Raw genomic sequence first — 15,734 nt, 5'->3', positions numbered from 1 at the left:
CCTTGGAAATTTTAGGGCATTAAGTGGAGCTGGTTAATGGACCACTGGGTGTCAGTATTGTCTTTACTTACCCTGGCAGGAACTGAATCAGATTGTCCTTTTCAGAGACTTTTGGGTTTTGATAGAATACAGAATCTTAGATTTTCTGTCCAAACCAGGAGGGGACCATCTAGCACAACCAGCTTTCTTCATGGATGAAGGGGCTAAGTCATGGAGAAGGAACAGCTGATTCCTGTTCAGGGGTGGTTTCTACCACCCTGAGCTTCCCAAATTGCTACATCAGGATCTCAAACATAAATGCCCATAGGGTCACACAGGCAGGAAAGTCAAGTAGACCCCTCCTTAGCCTAATGAATAGAAGGGGTGCTCTTTTTTCCGCATACAAACTTGCTGTTTCCTGTTTTCTTGATCAGGCCACTTGGTGTATCTTTTACTATCTCCAGTACTGATTCAGAAAAAATTTCTTCTATGGTTTAAAAAAGGACTGCAAAAAACATGATAAAACTCGAAACTCCCTTGGCGGCATGTGAGGGAGGCAATAGGGAATGTATAAAGGCGCCAGCAGCGTCACATGCCAGTGAGGTGATGGTGTCCTCGCACAGGTGGGATCTTCAGATTTTTCAAGAGAAATGGGAAATCTGGATTTTTATGTGAATTTTTGTCATTTACATAGGCTGGTTCAAACTTAAAAAATCAAGACCCATCTGTGGGCCAGATATGAGACTCCCAGGATAACAAGTTATAATCTCTGTGGACTATAACCTGGATGTTTTATCTTCTAACTTGAATTATTTTGTCTCCAACTTCTAGTTTGAGGTAATTGGCTCTAGCATGATGAGAGAAAGTTCCTTGGGAGATGCATAGGCATTCCTTGTCTTTGGCAACTGCATCTTTTTTTTTTTTTTTTTTTTTAATCCAAAGAAAAGAAAATGCATTGTTCAGCTGTCTGATGGATGGTAGACTAGAAATGTTGAATATCCAGTTAACCTCATTTGATCTAGGAGAGGTTGGGAAAGTTAAGATTACTAACAAATTTTCAGTGCTAGGTAATTTTCTATTGTGAATGTACTAGGAAGGAAGCCATAGAAGGGAAGCACCTAGAAGCCTCTCCCAACCCTGAGAATCTGCCTCTAATAGACAGGAGAGCTGAAAGTCTGAGAGAGCCGTTTTCGGACTCATAGCCATAGGACAGGCTTTGGAGATGGCCTGCTCTAGACACTTTGATTTGACAGCTTAGGAAAGTGAGGTACAGATGAAGCAGTCATCTATTCAAGGTCATGTAGCTGGTGGCAAAGCACTTCGGATTCCTGATCTTGGGGGGGTTAGTGAGGAAGAACATGCAGTTCTGTCATTGGACAACACAGTCTGTTTTGTGCAGATATTCACAGACAATAGCGTTCAGGATAAAAAAGAGTCATATGAAGGAAGAAGTTGACTCTGGGAGAAGAATATTCCTATCTAGGAAGGAATAGACTCTCCAACGAATGCACAGAAAGGCGAATTGGTCATTTTTTTTCTTTTTTTTCTTTTTTAACGTTTAAGTTTGAAAGCCATCTGATAGTTCACCCACTGTGTTTCTCTGGTGTATTTTATTTAGTAAGAGTTCTTCTAGATTTAGGAAGGAGGAAAATGATCTGTTATAATCTGCAGAATGAATAATGTTAATTATAAAGGAGGATGCATGGGCTTAATTTGCAGCAAGAAAGACTTAAGTGAGATGCACTGAAGAACTTGACAGGGAGGGTTTCTTAAGATTGGAATGTATTCTTGGCAGAAATTATGGGATTTTCTTTAATTCTGTTATTATAGCTTTCATAGTGCAAGCTAACCATCTCTGCTTTTAGCATTATCTTTGTAAAACACCAATCTGACCATATTGATAGCCTTTTCTTATAAAATTATTTTAGCTATTTACTCCTGATGCCTGGGTTTGGCATACAAGTGACATCATAACATGAATTGGTGTTATTTTTCTTATCTGGAGGTAATCTACTAGTTTCATTTTTGATTAAAAACATTAAATGGTACTGTCTGTAGTTAAATACGGTTAGGAAGAATTCTTTCTCCTAAGGACCACTTGAGGTCAGGGGTTCGAGACCACCCTGACCAACATGGAGAAACGCCATCTCCACTAAAAATACAAAATTAGCCCGGCGTGGTGGCACATGCCTGTAATCCCAGCTACTCAGGAGGCTGAGGCAGGAGAATCACCTGAACCCGGGAGGCGGAGGTTGCAGTGAGCCGAGATCGCGCCATTGCACTCCGGCCTGGGCGACAAGAGAGAAATTGTCTAAAAAAAAAAAAAAAAAAAAAAGTCCTGAAGTTAGGGAAGCTCTGCAACACACAGCTCCCCTACTCACTGCCTGTTGCTTGAATACTCCAGCCCTACTGAACTTTTCCTCAGATAACTGCTATTTTTCCTCTTCCTTGACTGACAAACTTTTACTCACTCTTTAAATCCAACTCAAATGCCAATTTTATTTTGCCTTTTCTGTTAAGCTTTCTCCAACTCCAAATAAAAGGGTTGGATACTTTTTTCAGTAGTTGCATACCACTTTGTTCATAGTGTGTTTATCACACTTATCATGTAGAATTATAATAGCTGGGGCTGCTCCCCCCTGTAACCTTATCTGGCCTGTCTTGGAATCCACAGTGCCTGCCAACAGGTGCTACCTGATACATGTTTGTTAAATGAATGAAAATTAGTCTAAGTTCAGGAACACAAAAGCCAGGAAGTGAGTTCATGTCTATCTTAGTTATTGTTGTGTAGCTATTGTTGTGCTCCCTTGGCCCTCTGAAGTTTTGCTGAAAAATCAGCTCACAAAAGGCAGATTAATTTTTTAAACTCATTTCTTTTGCTTTTTGAGAAAGGATCTTGCTATATTGCCCAGGCTAGAGTACAGTGGGGTGATCACAGCTCACTGCAGCCTCAGTCTCATGTGTATCTGGGACCACAGGCACATACCACCATGCCGGCTATTTTTTTTTTAAATTAATTTTTGTAGAGCTAGGGTCTCCCTATGTTGCCCAGGTTGGTCTCAAACTCCTAGGCTCTTGCCTCAGCCTCCCAAAGTGTTGGGATTACAGGCGTAAGCCTCTGTGCCCAGCTAAAGGGCAGATTTATTGAAGAAAACGCATACATATTTACTTAATAGGTATACACAGAAGCCTGCAGAATGAAGACCCAGGATACAGGGGAAACTGTCCATTTTTATGCTTAGGTTCAACAAAGTGTGGACAGCCGTGTGGAAACAGGATTGGACAAAAATGTATAATCTACTGCTAATAGACAGAGTGAGGAACCCAGCAAGGCCTGTTTGTCTAGATTCTTATCTATCGGATTCTGTCTGTGCAGCATTCCATCCTTCTGGGTACAGGGTGGAACCCCCTCTGGAATGGGGTTGTATGACCTACAGTCAAACAAGGTAGGCCAGATCATGTCTTTATGGCCAGTTTTTGCACAGAAAGGCAGAGGAAAAATAGAGTGATATTTTTAGGCTTTATGGTTGTCTTCAGGGAATAAAAGAGGGTTCTGGTTTCTATGACCAGCCTTGGGAAGAGGGATTCTAGTGTCTATGGCTAGCCTCAGGGGAGAATGGGACTGAGAGACAGAAGAGCAGGAGAAGGTCAGAAGAAAACCTTTTACTTCTGGGGCCTTCATTTTGAAGTATTGTTTCCTGAGCCCTAACAGTTAACTTCTCTTTGAACATTTTCTAGATTTTTAGAGAAGGAAATGTTACTGAGTGCTGGGCATTTTAACCTAAGGAACAGACTTTTGGGGTGTAGCCGTTAGCTTATGCATCCCTAGTATAGAGACAGGTAAGACTGGAGGATTTGCTTAATTTTATGCAGCCATCCAAAGCTTGCTGAGTGTGTGTGAATGTTTGGCAGTTTGTTTTTCAACCCTGACTTTACAACAGGTCAACACTCTTCCACCTGCCTCTGGTCCTTTTGCTCCCAACTGACGTGTCTAAGCCACAATCACCTCACTGCATTAGTGCAATCAATGTCCACTCTTCCCTTGCACTTCTGTATCCACCCCTAACAGGACTCCCCACTGTGCCCCCGCCTCTGATTCTGGTCCTTGAGCACTGCAGTTTTTCCCAGCCTCAGGGCCTTTCCACTGACTGCTCCCTCTCCCAGCTCTTCACCAGGTGGCTTCTTTCATTCTTCAGCTCTCAGCTCACATCTTCAGAGAGGCCCCTGTCTTACTCAGGTTGCCCTCGGAGCACCCTGAGACAAGCAAGCAGATGGCAGCAGGTGGCTTGGGAGGCACAGGAGGCAGTAGCAGGGGAAATCAGTGGCAAGAGGCACCAGCCACCACCGCAGGCCACCAAGCTTCATCTTGTGGGAAGCTCTGGGAAAGGCATAAAATGCTGCCTCTGGGTTACCCCTATGAGTGCTGAGGGACTTGAACATTTACATACCCCCTCCACTGGTACAGGATCATGGGAGAGGGAGAGAGCACTTCTTATTGCTCTTCGTTATGCAGAAAGAGCAGTGGGAATATGCAAATAGGGGCAGTTAGAAACAGTCCTGAAAAGTAGTTTCAAAAGTAGTTTAGTGTGCTCACAAACCCTGGGGATCTTGTTAAAATGCAGATTGGTTAAACAGTTCTGTTAGGAGGCCTGAGATGCTGCAGCTCTTAGAAGCTCCAAGATAATGCCCTTGCTGATGTTCTGAGGATCACATTGTGAGGCGCAAGCAGCTGCCGTGCCTGCCCAGGGGACGTCAGAGGGACAAGGAGGCCCCACTGGTGTCTGCTCTGCCTTCCTCCATGCCCATCCTCAAGTAGGAATCTCCAGACTCCCAAATTTGTTTCTTTTGCATCACAAGTCACTGTCTGAAATGACTGTCTTTGTGGTTTGGGTGTCTTGTTTAGTGCTGGGCTTCTTTATTAGAATGTAAGTTTCATAAGGGCATCATCTTATTGTGAGTCATTTTCCCAGGGACTAGCACAGTGCCTCGTGCCCAGGAGACTGCTCAGTAAATATTTGTTGGATGATTTGCTTTTCCCAGATGATATTTTCATAAAGACACTTAAATATGAAGTATATATTTACCTATAAGAAATGTTAGGGGCTCCTCCCCTGAGCAATATTCTATGATTAACACAAATGATATGGCAAATACCAAATGCCACATTTAGTTCTTCTTTCTGAAGGTTCTTATGTTCTCTCTTAAGGCTATAATAAAATGTCAGTATTGAAGTTGCTCATGGTGCTCCACTACCTGTTGCAAATATGAGTATAATTGTGCTCTCTTTCTTACATCAGCGATTTCCCAGCCATGGGGGCTCTTACCCTTCAAACCCTGCCACTTGTCTAGTTGGCTTCCAGGCGTTTTTCTTGCTGCAAGGTGGAAGTGTGTGGAGGGATCTGACATATAACAGGACATGCCTTGACAGCAGTTTCTTCTTTCCACCTAGTCCTTGCCAGGCAGGTAGATGGGTGGCCATAGGGAATACACCTCCCTCTGTTCATCTCTTCTTCATTTTAGCGCCAGCAAAGCTGTGGTTCCCAGCGTAGTACTCAATGATCACTCACTGCCTCTCTTCCTTCGTTATTAAGTGTTCACTGGGAGCCTAGTATGTCCAGGCACTCTTACTCATGCTTTGGCTACAGGAGCGAACAAGGCAGACAAGAATCCTTGCCCTGATAGAGCTCAGTTTGTATTAGAGGGATACAGGTGATGATCCAGATAAGGAAGTAAGGTATAGAATACCAGATTAGTGATCAATGCTAAGGAGAAGATAAAGCAAGGAAGGAAGGCGAGGAGGCAGGGGAAGGTATTATACTGATGCAGAGAGCCATGGGAAATGGGGGCTCCCCTAGGGTCTGAGCTTCCTCTGTAAACAGGAATGAAAGGTATAGAGTGATTAGGCCTCACTGTCTCAAGGCAGAGAGTGAAGGAAAGGCAGTGAAGGTTGGGTGGGGGAAATGGTTGAGGGTCTTGGGGAAAAACACATAGAATCTCTCTTGACTCTTTCTGATGGAGGTATTACAAAGGCAAAGGGCAAACTTCTTCGCCCTCTGAAGGTTCGCTGAGAATCAACCAACGAAAGGCAGATTCACAGGAAAAAAGGCATACAAATGAATGAATGTGCATGGGAGCCTTCAGAATGAAGACCCAAAGATACAGGGGAAATTGTCCATTTTTATGCTTAGGTTCAACAAACTATGGACGGCCGTGTGGAAATAGGATTGAACAAAAAGTGTGAGATCTGATGCTAATAGATGGAGTGGATAAACCCAGCAAGGCCTGTCTGTCTAGATTCTTCTTGGCCTCTCTGAGCAGCATTCCTTCCTTCTGAGTATGGGGCAGGACCCTCTCTGGAATGGGGGTCTTACAATCTATAATCAAACAAGATAGATCACATAATTTCTGTATGGTCAATTTTTACACAAAAAGGTGGGGGAAAAGTTTGAGCAATATTTTTAGGTCCTGTGGCTGGCTTTGGGAAAAGTGGTTCTGGTTTTTTGATCCACCTTGTGGGAGGAGAGATTCTAGCTTCTATTGCTAGCCTCAGGATAGAATGAGGGGTCAGTGATAGCAGCCAAGAGAATGTCAGAGAGAAACTTTTGGAAGAGAGGCTTCTGGGCTGCTTCTGAAGCCTTCATTTTGGGGTATCATTTTCTTAGTCCCAATAGTATAATAGAAGAATTCTTTATTTTTTTAATTTTATGTGTTTATTTAAAAAAAATCAGCGATATACTTACATGGGTCAACATTTAAAAAGTACAAAAGGATATCTAACAAAAACAATAACCTCCTACCTTTATCCTCTAGGATCTCAGTTCCCCTTCTCGGATGTAACTTGCTAAACAGTTTCTGTATTTTTTTTCAAGACATTTTGCTCATATACATGGAAACACACATACACATACACTACATACATACATACATATGTGAATATCTGTAAGCATATCTATATAAATATCCATAGAATATGTGTACATAGTATATATACATGCACATATGTATATTTGTACATGTATGCATGTGTTAAATCAAGTTTAGCCTAAAGCTGCCTCCTTGCATATTTAAGTTCAGCCTAAAGATTTTTCTGTACATCATGAACTATAACAAGTGGAAGTATAAACCGACCATAACACACAACTGTACCAATCGCTGAGTTTCAGCCAATCAAATGTAGCCAACATTATTTGAACCATGTTCAAACAAGGCAAACACTGAGCTGTAACCAAACCAGTTGTTTCTGTATCTCACTTCCGTTTTCTGTATATCACTTTCCTTTTGCTGTCCATAAATCTTCCACCACGTGGCTGTACTGGAGTCTCTCTGAATCTTCTGTGATTCTGGGGGCTGCCTGATTTGCAAATCATTCGTTGCTCAATTAAACTCCTTTACATTTAATTCGGCTGAAGTTTTTCTTTTGACACACGTGTGTGTATATATACATGTGTGTATATATATACACACACACAATATACGTATACATATGTGTATATACATATATATGTATACATATGTATATATATTTTAAATTTAAGATTATTTAGGGAGTTCTCATGTTATGAGGAGTATGCTGGTTGCTGGATTCTTTCCACTGTGTGTAACACTTCCACAAATCAAATAAGGCTTTAGTAGGTTGCCCCTGTCTATTTCAATTTTAGGAACACCATGATCAGTTAGGCAATATCAGAGATATCTGCAGGGCAAAAACATTCTGAAAAATGCTTTAGCTTTTCTTCCTATTATGGTAGCTATGTCCATCTTGTGATTAAAGGCATAGACTGAAAAATCTAGAAGCAAATCCTCGTTGGATAGGTATATTAATTTCTCATTACTGCTATAATGAATCATCACAAACTTAGTGGTTAGAAAATAGTTTTATTACCTTACGGTTCTTTATGTCAAAAATCTGAAGTGGTTTTTAATGGGCTGAGGTCAAGGTGTCAGCAGGGCTGTGCTACCTCAGGAGGCTGTAGGGAAAAATCCATTTCCTTACCTTTTCCAGCTTCTAGACGGTGCCTCTATCCCTTGGCTTGAGGTGCTTTCCTCCATCTTCAAAGCTGGAAATGTAGCATTTTCATTCATTCTCAGTCTCTCTACCTATCCCCCTTCTTTCTCTCATGTCTTCTTTCATCATAATATGTCTTCTCTGACTCTGACCCAACTGCCTTCCTCTTATAAAAGCTCTTTTGATTACGTTTGACCCACTAGGATAATCCAGAATAATCTTCCCATCTCGAGATCCTTAACATATCTGCAAACTGTTTACCCATGTAAGGTAACATATTCACAGATTCTGGGGATTAGAACGTGGACATCTTTGGGGAGCCACTATTCAGCTTATCAAAGATAGTGTTAGAGAAGCTTATTTAACTTCTAGGAGTCTGTTTCCTCATCTACAAAATTTTTGTAAAAACAAAGCCTCTTCCCAGTAGGTGACAGTAGCAACTGTCCTCCCACTCCAGTTGTGACAAGGTTCCTTGGCTGGGGCCCGGGTAGGGGAATTACCAAAGGTTGAGAACCACTGCTGTAGTGATTACCGTATGCATCCTCAACTTACCACCCCAATTTATCACAAGAATCAATTCATATTTCTCTTCTTTGCGAACAATGTAAAAACTTTACACAAAAAATTCCACTAATCTCTCTCTAGTTTGTTGTGCTATTGATGTCACATATTTTATTTCTCTCTATATTATAAACCACTAAATTTTATTGTGTTTTGCTTTGGCTTTTTTGTTTTTGTTTTTGTTTTTTGTTTTGAGACAGGGTCTTCCTCTGTTGCCCAAGCTGGAGTGCACTGCCACAATCTCAGCTCACTGCAACCTCCATCTCCCAGGCTGAAGCCATCCTCTCACCTCAGCATCCTGAGTAGCTCAGACTACAGGTGTGCACCACCACACCCAGTTAATTTTTGTATTTTTCATACAGATGGTGTTTCACCATGTTTCTCAGGCTGGGATTGAACTACTGAGCTCAAGCAATCCACCTGCCTCCACCTCCTAAAATAATAAGATTACAGGTGTGAGCCACAATGCCTGGCCTGTGGTTTTTAATAGTCAATAATTTTGAAAATTTAAAGTATTCTTTTGTGTTTATGCACGTATTTGACCTTTTTGACATTGTTCAGTCCTTCCTGCAGATCTTTGCTTTCATCTTGAGTTGTTTTCTTTTAGCTTCAAAAGCTGGTGACATATTTTCTCACCTTTTGTTTGTTTAAACATGTCTATATGCACTTCTTATGGAATTCTGTTTTTTTTTCTTTTAGCACTTTGAAGATGTCAATTCCATTGTCTTTTGTCTTCTATTGTTTCTCTCTCTCTCTCTCTTTTTTTTTTTTTTTTTTAGACAGGTTCTTGCTCTGTTGCTCAGACTGGACGTGAATTCTTCAGCTTAAGCAATTCTCCTGCCTCAGCCTCCCAGGTAGCTGGAACTACAGGTGCACACCATTATACCCAGCTGTCACCCATTGTTTTCTGATGAAAGTCAGCCATGATTTTCATTGTTGTTCTGCTAAATATAATCTATTTTCTATGTCTACATTTAATAATTTATTTTATGTGTGCATCTTAAAATTTTTCCTGTGTTTTTGATTTTCAACCAGTTTGTGATGACCTGGATAAAATGACTGATGCTGTTTTCTCTGCTGTGTCCATTCTGCTTTAGCTCTATAAATACATTTTTAATTTCATGCACTGTAGTTTTTTTCAGTTCTAGAATTTTCACTTTGTTTTAACAGTTTTATCTTTTGAAATTCTCATTCTTTTTATCCATTTTGTCAATCTTATCCTCAAATTTCTTTAATATATTTCAATAGTTATTTTAAAGTCTTCGTTTATTCCAATATTTGAACCATTAGTGGATCTGCTACTATTCAGTTTTTTTCCTCTTAATTAGGAGTACATCCTGCTTCTTCACTCATTTCATAGCTTTTTATTGCATGCCAGAAATTGTGTAATTAAAAATAAAACCCTACAGCCCTTGGTATAAATACTGTCTTCTATCTTACTCTTTTTAAACTTTTAAAAATATATATATATATATATATATATATATATAATTTTTTTAAAAAATTATACTTTAAGTTCTGGGATACATGTGCAGAATGTGCAGGTTTGTTACATAGATATACATGTGCCATGGTGGTTTGCTGTGCCTATCAACCTGTCATCTAGGTTTTAAGCCCTGCACGCATTAGGTATTTGTCCTAATGCTCTCGCTTCCCTTGCCTCCAACCCCTCCGATAAGCCCTGGTCTGTGATGTTCCCATCCCTGTGTCCATGTGTTCTCATTGTTCAACTCCCACTTATGAGCGAGAACATGTGGTGTTTGGTTTTCTGTTCCTGTGTTACTTTGCTGAGAATGGTGGCTTCCAGCTTCATCCGTGTCACTGCAAAGGACATGAACTCAATTTTTAAAATATGAAATGCTTCATGAATTTGTGTCATCCTTGTGCAGGGGCCATGGTAATCTTCTGTGTCTTGTTCCAATTTTAGTACATGTGCTGCCAAAGTGAGCACAATACTATTCTAAAAGGGAGGGCGTGTTCTTTTGTCTATAAGTTAGGGAAATGGGTCAATCTTTATAATCCAGAAAGAATTTGAGCTGATTTGTGGCTGGGATACAGCTTTGGTTAGCTTTATTTCACCTGTGTTTTCACATGTATTTAGGGCTAACTTGGTCTGTACTGTATATATTATAAACTACTCTCTCTAGTAGGACCTTGGGATCTAATCACCAGAAGACTACAGAGTTCTCTCTCTCTGCTTTTCCAATTCCATTTTCATACCATTTCCAAACACTCACCAAAAGTTTCATGGGGGAAAACTCAGCAGGTAAGAAGAACAAGTTCTTTGTATTTGAAACTCCTACAGACTTCAATCCGTTTATACTAGCCCACAAGGTCTGCAGGCTTTCCTGTATCACAGCAGAGTTCCAGAGACTGTGATAAGTCCAGTCTTCCACCAGCCCCTGTGGAAATTCAGCAGAAGAGAATTTCGCCACTGATACCTGCTCAGCTAGAAATACCTTATCCTCCCCTGTAATTGAATTTTGGATCATTTTTGATCTGCAACCCTCCAATCTCTTAAATATGGGGGAGATGGGGAAGATGAGCCAGTAATTTTTGTGGTTTATCTAGTGGGAAAAATGGTCCCTCAAGACCTTCTACATCTTATCTGAAGGCTGGAAGTTCTTAACTTTTAAATATTTTAAGATCTCTAATGATGTCCCTTTTTAATTTCTGAAAATTTTAAGTATAGTTTTCTCACATTTCTTTTAATGAATCTTGATAGGTGTTTATCTGTTTAATTAATCTCTTCAAAATACCAATATTTAAATTGTATGTTTTTTATTGTTTTCTCTTTAACATTTTCTTCTACTTTTTTACATTTAATTTGTTGTACTTTTTTAGCTTTTTAGGAGATTATTAAATAAGTTTTTCATGTTTTTTTCCAAAGTGTGTGTATGATTTTATAAATTTCTCTGTAAGCACTATTTTATCTACATTGCACAAATTCTGATAGCTATACTCAGTTCAAAATATTTTCTAATTTGCTTTGTTATTTCTTCTCTGACTTCAGGGTAATTTAGAAAACAATTCCTTAATTTATAAACATTTGGTCATTTTCTAGTTATCTCTTGGTTACTGATTTCTAACTTAGTTCCACTGTGGTCAGAGTACTGATTCTGGCTTCATAGCACATTTTGGTAAATGTATCATGTGCATTTGAAAAGAATGTGTGTTCTGCAGCTGTTTGGTTTAGTGTTCTATGTACATACTAGTTAGGTCAAATTGGTTAATTGGACTGTTCAAAAATACATCTTTTTATTTTTCTTTTTTTCTTTTTTATTATTATACTTTAGGTTCTAGGGTACATGGGCACAATGTGCAGGTTTGATACATATGTATACATGTGCCAGGTTGGTTTGCTGCACCCATAAACTCATTTACATTAGGTATTTCTCCTAATTCTATCCCTCCCCTAGCCCCCCAACCCCCAACAGGCTCCAGCATGTGATGTTCCCCGCCCTGTGTCCAAGTGATCTCATTGTTCAGTTGCCACCAGTGAGTGAGAACATGCAGCGTTTGGTTTTCTGTCCTTGTATAGTTTGCTGAGAATGATGGTTTCCAGCTTCATCCATGTCCCTGCAAAGGACGTGAACTCATCCTTTTATATGGCTGCGTAGTATTCCACAGTGTATATGTGCCACATTTTCTTAATCCCGTCTATCATTGATGGACATTTGGGTTGTGTTTTTTTTTTTTTTTTTTTTTGCTATTTTCTTTGCTATTGCTAATACTGTCTTCTATTTTATTTTTTAACTTTTAAATATATATATGTATATAATTTTTTAAAAAATTATACTTTAAGTTCTGGGATACATGTGCAGAACGTGCAGGTTTGTTAGATAGGTATACATGTGCCATGGTAGTTTGCTGTGCCTATCAACCTGTCATCTAGGTTTTAAGTTGCATAACATACATGTGCATGTGTCTTTATAGTAGCATGATTTATAATCCTTTGGGTATATACCCAGTAATGGGATTGCTGGGTCAAATGGTATTTCTAGTTCTGGATCTTTGAGGAATCACCACACTGTCTTCCACAATGGTTGAACAAATTTATACTCCCACCAACAGTGTAAAAGGGTTCCTGTTTCTCCACATCCTCTCCAGCATCTGTTGTTTCCTGACTTTTTAATGATCGCCATTCAAACTGGTGTGAGATGGTATCTCATTGTGGTTTTGATTTGCATTTCTCTGATGACCAGTGATAATGAGCATTTTTTCATGTGTCTCCTGGCTGTATAAATGTCTTCTTTTGAGAAATGTCTGTTCATATCCTTTGCCCACTTTTTGATGGGGTTGTTTTTTTTTCTTATAAATTTGTTTGAGTTCTTTGTAGATTCTGGATATTAGCCCTTTGTCAGATGAGTAGATTGCAAATATTTTCTCCCATTCTGTAGGTTGCCTGTTCACTCTGATGGTAGTTTCTTTTGCTGTGCAGAAGCTCTTTAGTTTAATTAGATCCCATTTGTCTATTTTGACTTTGTTGCTATTGCTTTTGGTGTTTTAGTCATGAAGTCCTTGCCCAAGCCTATTCCCTGAATGGTATAGCCTAGGTTTTCTTCTAGGGTTTTTATGGTTTTAGGTCTAACATTTAAGTCTTTAATCTATCTTGAATTAATTTTTATATAAGGTGTAAGGAAGGGATCCAGTTTCAGCTTTCTACTATGGCTAGCCAGTTTTCCCAGCACCATTAATAACATACGGAATCCTTTCCCCATTTCTTGTTTTTGTCAGGTTTGTCAAAGATCAGATGGTTGTAGATGTGCAGTGTTATTTCCGTGGTCTCTATTCTGTTCCATTGGTCTATCTCTCTGTTTTGGTACCAGTACCATGCTGTTTTTGTTACTGTAGCCTTGTAGTATAGTTTGAAGTCAGGTAGCATAATGCCTCCAGCTTTGTTGTTTTTGCTTAGGATTGTCTTGGCAATGCGGGCTCCATTTTGGTTCCCTATGAACTTTGAAGTAGTTTTTTCCAATTCTGTGAAGAAAGTCATTCGTAGTTTAATGGGGATGGCATTGAATCTGTAAATTACATTGGGCACTATGGACATTTTCATGATATTGATTCTTCCTATCCATGATTATGGAATATTCTTCCATTTGTTTGTGTCCTCTTTTATTTCATTGAGCAGTGGTTTGTAGTTCTCCTTGAAGAGGTCCTTCACATCCCTTGTAAGTTGCTTTCTTAGGTATTTTATTCTCTTTGTAGCAATTGTGAATGGGAGTTCACTCACGATTTGGTTCTCTGTTTGTCTGTTAATGGTGTATAGGAATGCTTGTGATTTTTGCACATTGATTTTGTATCCTGAGACCTTGCTGAAGTTGCTTATCAGCTTAGGGGGATTTTGGGCTGAGATGATGGGGTTTTCTAAACATACAATCATGTCATCTGCAAACAGGGACAATTTGACTTCCTCTTTTCCTAACTGAATACTCTTTATTTCTTTCTCCTGCCTGATTGCCTTGGCCAGAACTTCCAGCACTATGTTGAATAGGAGTGGTGAGAGAGGGTATCCCAATCTTGTGCTGGTTTTCAAAGGGAATGCTTCCAGTGTTTGCCCATTCAGTATGATATTGGCTGTGAGTTTGTAAAAAATAACTCTTATTATTTTGAAATACATTCCATCAATACCTAGTTTATTGAGAGTTTTTTTTTTTTTTTTTGAGATGGCGTCTCACTCTGTCACCCAGGGTGGAGTGCAGTGGTGCCATCTTGGCTCACTGCAAGCTCCGCCTCCTGGGTTCACACCATTCTCCTGCCTCAGCCTCCCAAGTAGCTGGGACTACAGGTACCTGCCACCGTGCCTGGCTAATTTTTTTGTATTTTTAGTAGAGAAGGGGTTTCACTGTTTTAGCCAGGATGGTTTCAAACTCCTGATCTCATGATCTGCCCGCCTCGGCCTCCCAAAGTGCTGGGATTACAAGCATGAGCCACCGCGCCTGGCCTATTGTGAGTTTCTAGCATGAAGTACTGTTGAATTTTGTTGAAGGCCTTTCCTGCATCTATTGAGATAATCATTTGGTTTTTGTCATTGGTTCTATTTATGTGATGGATTATGTTTATTGATTTGGGTATGTCGAACCAGCCTTGCATCCCAGGGATGAAGCCGACTTGATCATGGTGGATAAGCTTTTTGATGTGCTGCTGCTGGATTTGGTTTGCCAGTATTTTATTGAGGATTTTCACATCGATGTTCATCAGGGATATTCATCTAAAATTCTCTTTTTTTGTTGTGTCTCTGTCAGGCTTTGGTATCAGGATGATGCTGACCTCATAAAATGAGTTAGAGAGGATTCCCTCTTTGTCTGTTCATCAGAATAGTTTCAGAAGGAATGGTTCCAGTTCCTCTTTGTACCTTTGGTAGAATTCGGCTGTGAATCCATCTGGTCCTGGACTTTTTTTGGTTGGTAGGCTGTTAATTGTTGCCTCAATTTCAGAGCCTGTTACTGGTCTATTCAGAGATTCAACTTCTTCCTGGTTTAGTCTTGGGAGGGTGTATGTGTCCAGGAATTTATCCATTTCTTCTAGATTTTGTAGTTTATTTGCATAGAGGCATTTGTAGAATTCTCTGTTGGTAGTTTGTATTTCTGTGGGAATGGTGGTGATACCCCTTTATCATTTATTGCATCTATTCTTCTCTCTTTTCTTCGTTAGTCTTGCTAACAGCCTATCAATTTCGTTGATCTTTTCAAAAATCCACCTCCTAGATTCAAAGATTTTTTTGAAGGGTTTTTTGTGTCTCCATCTCTTTCAGTTCTGTTCTGATCTTAGTTATTTCTTGCCTTCTGCTAGCTTTTGAATTGGTTTTCTCTTGCTTCTCTAGTTCTTTTAATTGTGATGTTAGGGTGTTGATTTTACATCTTTCCTGTTTTCTCTTGTGGGCATTCAGTGCTATAAATTTCCCTCTACACACTGCTTTAAATGTGTCCCAGAGATTCTAGTATGTTGTGTCTTTGTTCTCATTGGTTTCAAAGAACATCTTTTATTTCTGCCTTCATTTCGTTATTTACCCAGTAGTCATTCAGGAACAAGTTGTTCAGTTTCCATGTAGTTGTACAGTTTTGAGTGAGTTTCTTAATCCTGAGTTCTAATTTGATTGCACTGTGGTCTGAGAGACAGTTTGTTGTGATTTCTATTGTTTTACATTTGCTGAGGAGTGCTTTACTTCCAATTATGTGGTCAATTT

The 15,734-nt window shown here is 39.6% G+C and overlaps 1 non-coding gene across 1 annotated transcript; it reads right to left on the bottom strand.

Moving 5' to 3' along the window:
- Positions 1 to 10,391: 10,391 nt before the first annotated feature.
- LOC116472001 (U6 spliceosomal RNA) lies at positions 10,392 to 10,496 on the bottom strand. Its single transcript, XR_004248928.1, has one exon. It is a non-coding gene; the product is annotated as a U6 spliceosomal RNA (small nuclear RNA).
- Between the last annotated feature and the right edge of the window lie 5,238 nt (positions 10,497 to 15,734).

Source organism: Hylobates moloch, unplaced genomic scaffold (assembly GCF_009828535.3).
Source record: "Hylobates moloch isolate HMO894 unplaced genomic scaffold, HMol_V3 SCAFFOLD_6, whole genome shotgun sequence".
NCBI classification, from domain to species: Eukaryota; Metazoa; Chordata; class Mammalia; order Primates; family Hylobatidae; genus Hylobates; species Hylobates moloch.
Note: the sequence above shows the minus strand (reverse complement) of the source record. Positions and strands in the feature narration are given on the sequence as shown.